This window comes from Pteropus vampyrus, unplaced genomic scaffold, assembly GCF_000151845.1.
Source record: "Pteropus vampyrus isolate Shadow unplaced genomic scaffold, Pvam_2.0 Scaffold254, whole genome shotgun sequence".
Lineage (NCBI taxonomy): Eukaryota > Metazoa > Chordata > Mammalia > Chiroptera > Pteropodidae > Pteropus > Pteropus vampyrus.
In genome coordinates, this window is record NW_011889035.1 from 424,452 (window position 1) to 432,019 (window position 7,568).

The window sequence follows — 7,568 nt, forward strand, 5'->3', positions numbered from 1 at the left end:
TTGAGCCTCCAACCTTGGCCTTATAAGCACCTTGCGTTAGACATTGAACATATAGGTAGGCTAAAAATTACTTATTTCGGATTTTATTTTTCCAGGACCCTAAAAAGACTGTATTGAAAGTTCTGTAAGATAAGATCTATTATTACTGTGAACTAATCAGTAATTATTGTGTGGGCACTCTGAAAGAACATTTAAGGAGATTAATACTAATCAAAAGTATGCAAGTTAATACTGAAGGTGAGATTGGGTCCCACTTTTTCTTCTTTCCTCTTCGTGCTATCATCAGTGGTCTTCTATTAATATAGATTAGTAGTTCCCAGACCAGTAATATCAGCATCCTTAGGGAATTTGTTAAAAAATACAGATTCCCTTGTCCTACCTTAGATCTAACCGAATCAATAACTCTGGGGGGGGTGGAGCCCACAGTTTGTGCTTTAGCAAGCTCTTGAGGTGATCTTGATGCATGCTAAGGTTTGAGAACCTCTACCTTAGTTCTTTTACTAATTGTTGCCAGTAACTCCATCAATATTAATTGAAACTAAGGTAAGGTCTGTGTTAGAGCTGCTGTAAGCCTATTACTTGGAGAGCGTTTTTGTTAAAATAGTTACTGAAGTAGTGGACGGTAAAAGTCATCTCTTGTGGATTTATTATATCTTATTTTTAGGAAATTTCTTGAGGTCTTTCTCAGCCACGAATAACACAAATCAAGAATACATGTTTTAGGCTTTTTCTTAAAAATAGATCTTTGGTGAGATACATTAGCGGTAACATGCATTTAAAAAAAATGTTATAAAGAAGTAATTCAGGCTATCACCTGAACCAATAAAGCCTGGATTATGCCCAAGGGAAGGAAATAACCCAGATACAGATGTCCAGAAAGCAGTAAATTTATTTTGGAAAGCTGCCAGATTAATGCTATTGTATTCAGAATCACCAGGGCCAAAGGTTGTATGTGATTCAGGAGCTGGCCAGTGGAAATTCTCTAGACTTTAGTATAGAATATTTTCTCCTTTTAAGGAAATTAGTTTTGTAGGTAAAGCATTTGCTATCTTTGTGCCTACTCTACATGATTTAGTTAAATGAATGGATAGGATTAAACATTATTGAAGGATGATAATCAAGGATTGGGACTGATTTTATAAGACTACTTTCCACAGGAAGTCAGGTTAAAAATGGAACTATAAAAAAAGAAGATTGGTACAAGGTTATTAAAGGAACTAGAGAAGATGCCCTCTTAATGAAAATAATAACCTCAGTTCCCTTTCCTATAACTTTATTACACAGAACTAATTGTGCTTATCCTTCTTAATGTGTTTCTGTGTATGCAACAGCGTTGTCATCACTATACACCACTAATGAGCAAGCTTCATACTTCTTCTCCTGCTCAAGTACATAGTACCCATGGTAGTAAGAGCTGATGAATTTTCATTCTTTCAAACACTTACCAGATGTGATTAACTCTTGAGTTCATTAAATATTTTTTAGTCTAGATTAAATAAGAGCTGATACTATGTTTTCAATATAAAAAAATAACTTTTAAAATATGTTTTAATATGTAGAGTTCAAAAACCTAAATACTGATACTTGGAGAACTCTCCTTTATTTCATTTTAAGTTAGGGTTTAGGTTTAGCAGAATATAACAGAAATCTAAACCGTGACTTAAAATAGAGAGAATTTTATTTTTTTCATGCATCCAAAAGTAATCAATATAGATTTGATATAGTAGATCTGAAGTATTACAGACTCTTTGAAGGACACAGACTCTTTCTAACTTAATGTATGTGATCTTACATTCCAGTGTTACCTCATGAACCAGAATTGCCTTTGGAACTCTAACCTTTACATCTTTATTCTAGTTAAAAGGAAGGAGGAAGGGAAGAAGAAAGGCATGTTCTCTTTTTTTAAAGGATATTTTTTTGAAGTCACATATCGTCTTTTAAGCTTACATCCAGTTGGCCAGAACATGGTCCCATGCCATACCTAGCCACAAGGGAGGCTAGGATATATAGTCTTTTCTGGAAGGCCCTGTGCTGTGCTACGAGTTGGAGGTTCTGTGTCTAAGGAATAGGTCAGACTGGGTATTGAAGATAATTGGCAGCTTCTCCCATGGTATACAAAAATGAATCATTTTAAAGCAAGGAAGGCATTTTTCAGTTAAAATCTACAACACTTCTCTTATGCAAGAGACATACTTAGACTTGCACATGCAATGACCAAAATAGAAAATACACTGAGATGATATATTGCATACCATACCAAAAAAGAGAATTGTATTTTGAAATACTCTAAATGTAGTTTATTATCTTTTACCTTTTTTTGGTATATTGGGCCAGATTTTTATGATCCTAATCTAGGACCATAAAATAAAAAGGACACATACAATATTGCTAGATCATTAAGTGCAAGGCAAATAGAAATCAAATGAAGAATGAGCAACTGTGCTGTTTCATGGAATCAAGGAATTGCATGGTAAAGTGGTGGTGATGAGGAGGAAGATGGCCTTCACTGCTTAATCCTCTGCAGTTTGATGTTTATTTCCAAGCCATGTATTCATGTATTTTATTTTACCCAAAAGTATTACGTCAGGTTCTACTTAGGTATTTTCTCTTATTTTAGTTATAAAGGTTTGATTTCCATAAGAGAAATTTAGCCGGTCATTTTTGACCATGTTAGTTTATGAATGCTTTTGTTAGTATTTTGTGTATATATATTTTTTTTATATCTTTGATCTAAAAATTTGATTGAAAATTCAGAGAAATCTGTGTTATGTATTTTTGTGTCACCTAACAAATATTAATATTTCAAGCATGTGATGTCAAACATGAGGAGTTTAATCATTTGAGAGTGAATAGAAGGGGGTAGAGTAGTCTCCTTTGGATTGATATGGCATTATTTATTGAGCTCAGAGGGTTTACTAGGCACGGGTCACAACTATATTCATCTCCTTTCTTAACAGAATTGTGCAATTATTCAAGTAGGACTTTGTTAGGCAGATATACATTAGCGAAAGGGGTAATAACTTTAGCTGATGATGGGCTAGTGATTACAAGCCTTAATTTTTCTGAGCTGAGCCAAGAAGCCCAGCTTGTTCAAAAGATTTTATACGATACAGATATCTTCCATTATTAGTGTCGGATAATATTCAGTTCTAACCAAAGGCAGACCTAAAAATATAAACACTTGAGAAAAGCTTTGCTTTTCAAAGGGAAGACAGTTACAGCATTGACAGTATTAATAATCACAGCAATAATAATATTAATAATAGCATTTAACATTTATTATTAAGAGTGCTTGCTATATGCTGGGCATAGTGCTAAATCCCATAATATGTATTTCCTCATGTAATCCTCATAATTGTATAAAATAAACAGTATTATTGTTTCCATTTTACAGATGAGAATACTGAAGATTAGAGTGAGCAGTTTGACATTTGAACCCAAGTCTCTTTAACTCCAGGGTCAATGTGCTATAGAGAACTGATTGTATCTGAAGATCTGGTGCCCCAGGTCCAGGTCAATACTTGATAGTAAGAGGGCAAGCCCGGGGAAGTTTGTTTGGGTGGTCATGACAAGGAAATGAGTTTCTTTGACTGCTGCACTGCTGAGGAGGAGATGGAGAAGGTACACAATACATTATTGAGTTCAGAATCTCCATATTTGAAGAGAATTTTCTCCAGTTTCAAATGTTCTTTTCTTTTCACAGATAATACGTTGATTTTTTTTTTCTTTGCTTGATGATTAAGATGATAGTATCATTTTCATTCAAAAGAGGAGTTTTGGATTAAACATTGGATGGATTATGAAGCAAGAAAACAGTGCCAAAGTCTCCTCCCACCCCCACCTTTGCTTCCCCGAAGGATTTACAGAGTAATTTAGAATACTTTATTGTAGGATTCCTTAAATATCTGAATTCCCCTAAGTTCCTTTGTGTTTGTTTACAGTTAATGTGTTAAGAGCCATTGACATTTGAAGATCATCAGAAGTGAAGATAAAACACCTCAAAAATTATAATGTAAGTGAATGGGAAAATGGAAATAAAAAATGGACAAAAGTTAATATTGCCAGCAGTATTTCTAGAATCCACATATTACTCCCAAATGAAATTTATGCATATGAGTAACCAGTAACTTCAAACTTTAATCCTGATTCCAAGTCCTAGTCCTTAAAATTCTGTTTTTTCTTCTACCTGGGGAAAATAGTAACTGAGTTTTAGTCATCAGTAATTTTCCATTAGTATTCTTTGGCTTCTATTTACTTTTTTTTTTTTTCTTTTCCTCCTTGGTACTTTGCAGTGTGACAAGGGCTCATGCTATATTTAAAATTGTAAGTGTGTAAAAAAAATTGTGTAGAGACTGAGCTCTTTGCTTTCCAGTTGGCGATATACATTTTACCCAATTTTAATTTTACTACCATTTTGTATGTTTCTTAGCCAGAAATATAACCAGTTAGTTAGCTGGCCTCCTCCCTTCCTTCCCTTCTTTTTTTATTCACTCCCTTCCTCCCTCACTCCCTTTCTTCCTCTCTATAAATATTTGTTTAGCATCTGCTATGTTCTGCACATTACTCTAGATCCAGAATTCCTAAGACCTTGGCACTGAAACAAATTATGTCATCTTTTTATATAGTTAGGGGCAATAGAGATCATTTAGTATAACTAGGACTTGCAGTATTCAAACGTGGCTGAAGATCATCTGCCTATTTCAGTCACCTGTGGTGCTTAGTGAACATTTAACTTTCTAGATTCCAGCCCAGATGTTCTGAATCACTTGGAATGGGCCCAAAAATCTTCACTTAAAGTGAAAACCACTGATTCGGATACTTTTGAATTCTAGTCCAACGTTGTAAGTTTGTAGATGAGGGAACAGACGTAGAGAAGTTTATAACTTACCCAAAGACACAATAAGCATTAGAAGGCCAGGAAAGGCTAGTATTGTTTTCTGCAAAGTCACAACTATTTACTGCTAGAAGTGATCTTGTAACCCCTGGTTCTAGATTTCACTGTCACATAGTGATTTTTGTTGGGCCTGACAGATTCACTGTGTATATATAAAATCATAACTAATCCATCACTGCTCCCCCCTCCCCCAATAGCTAAAAGCATATATTGGTTATGTGCATGAAAAACATGAACCGTTCCTCATCTTTAGTCAGATATGTGGCTTATTCTGATTTTGAAATCATTAGGTGGAAAAATACCCTGGTAGTCCAGGTAGAGGAAAAACACTTTCTTTTTTTCTCCATGGCACTATCCCTACTTGGCTTTTGTTTTATGCTTTTGAAAAGGAGGAATCTGATATCATTTTTGAGTGATGGTAGCCTGCATAGTGCTTTGCAAATAGGTACTTGGTAAACTGTAATATGAACAGTATGTGGTATGAAAACATGTGTATGAAAAAAATTTTTTTTTTTCTTTTGGATTCTATGAGATACTATTAGGAGTGGTTTTATTTGCTTGGTATAGAATCTGATGCTGTATGTACTAGCAAGATACCTTAAATAATTGAAGTTTTTGTATTTTTAATACTACATTGTTATGGTTTATATTCACAATATCTCTGAGGAACTGAAATATTCTAAAGTATTTTCTGAACTATAAGTGTGAATTAATTTGGTATCATGTATATTTCATATTATATTATGTATAGTATATTGATAGTTACTGAATTGTAACCTTATATTAGTGAATGCAATTATCCAATTTTTTTGGAAATATTCTGTAATTCTGAAATTTACTAATAAGTTTAACTATAAAATGCCATTATCCAGTTTTCTGGATATTTTGAATGTTTTAATTGTAAGATTTTAAAAAGTGACATTTTAAAATTACTAATTTTTAGTAAGTTTATTATATTTTGTAATTATAAATTTTCATTAATTTTTTTGCTTTTTTTATAACCACAGACTCAAAATCATAAATACAATAGCTCTAAAAAGATACTTTATCTATTATGAAGTCTAATTCCTTCGTTTTTTTATCTTGAGACATTGAAGTTAAGGACTTGCCTAAGAGTGGAAGTTTTATGAATGTTAAAATATACCTGTGAACAAACAGAATAACATTGATTGTATTTCTATGATGATATGTGTGTAATGCTTTGAAAACTATAGTACACACAAATTTAATGTATTATGATTACTGCTGTGATAATAATACATCTACTGAGTTTCTTTGTGATTTAATTGAAAATATTTACTGTTGTTTATTTTAAAATTAGAAAGGAAAATACAAATGGTTGTCATTTGGTTTGTTCTCTTATTTCTTGTGGCTAAGATTTTACTGAATTTCCTTTAAGCACATGGTACTGGAATAGATACTTTGCAGGTTACCTAAAGTCCTTCACTATGCTAATCCAGTCCAAGTTGTCACTTAATATACGGTAATTACACAAAATACTCAGGATGACACTTCTATATTGGAAAAGTTCTATCAATAATTTAATAAGAAAAAAAGATTAATGAATGAATAAATGAATGTTCCGTATTCATCAATGCAGTCAAAGTAGCTAATAGTAATGTTAACACATTTTGGTATAGTTTTTATAGTTATAAAACTGTTTCACATACATCATCTCAGTTACAAAGCAGTTTTACATTCATTATCTCAGTCGTTTCTCCTAACAGCATTATGAGGTAGGTCCTCATTTGATAGATGAATAACTGAAGCTCAGAGAAGTGACATGATTGTCTAGTGCCCTCTGCTTGAAGAGATGGAACTGGAACTTTGTAAATGTCATGCTGTTTCCACTGCCCAACATGAATCATAACATGGAAGTGTTGAAGTTTCCTCTGAGTTAGTCAGTTGACTTCTCTGAGCCTGATTCCCTTATCTGGAAAAAGGGTAAAATGATACTTGCTGCCCCCTACCTTTACAATACTGTTGTGAGACCTAAACATAATGATTGATGATAGTGACAGTAGTTTAAAAAAATAGCTAACAACTATGTAGTGTGTACCATGTAGTAAGCACTATTTTAAGTATTTTACATATATTCGTTTAAATTCTTATAACAATCCTGTGAGGTATAAGAATTATCCTTATTCCCACTTTATAAATGAGGAAACTGAGACAGAGAGGTTAAGTAATTTCCTCAAGGTCACACAGGGTAGTTGAACCAGAATTTTGTACCAGGCAATCTAGTCTTAGGATTGGTAATATGTATAGAAGATAATGTATATGAAAGCACTTTTGACATTTGTAAAGGGCCATGCTAATGCTCAGTGTGAATATTTAAAAAAATTATTTTAAAAGAGACATTTTCTTCATTCTTATACAAATAGAAAAAAGGACAAAAACAAGCAGGAAAATTGTGCCTTTTTATGATTTAGAATTTTTAACAACTAACCTGGTAAACATGGAATAGTATTCAAAATTATGGAGGGATAAATCACTGAATGATGCCAATACTTTCAGTTTTTAACTGAACCTTTCCAGGCTAGAAAGAGTAAGAGACATTGAATATTCTTTTCCTATTGAAAGTTTTAACTTAGTGACTATAAAACAAAACAAAATAACTTCAACGTATATAAACAGAACAAAATAACTTATATGATTTCAAGTTTGTGCAGAA

At 32.9% G+C, this 7,568-nt stretch overlaps 1 protein-coding gene across 8 annotated transcripts in view; it reads left to right on the forward strand.

The window, feature by feature from the left end:
• MTMR2 (myotubularin related protein 2) overlaps positions 1–7,568 on the forward strand; it is a 100,060-nt gene that overhangs the window by 5,530 nt on the left and 86,962 nt on the right. For 6 of the 8 annotated variants that reach the window (XM_011374727.2, XM_023520250.1, XM_011374725.2 and 3 more), the window contains exon 2: positions 3,942–4,012. The exons of the other annotated variants lie outside the window; for them this stretch is intronic. The gene's annotated coding sequence lies outside the window, so the exon portion shown is untranslated. The remainder of the gene's footprint in view (positions 1–3,941; positions 4,013–7,568) is intronic. 8 annotated transcript variants of the gene reach the window in all.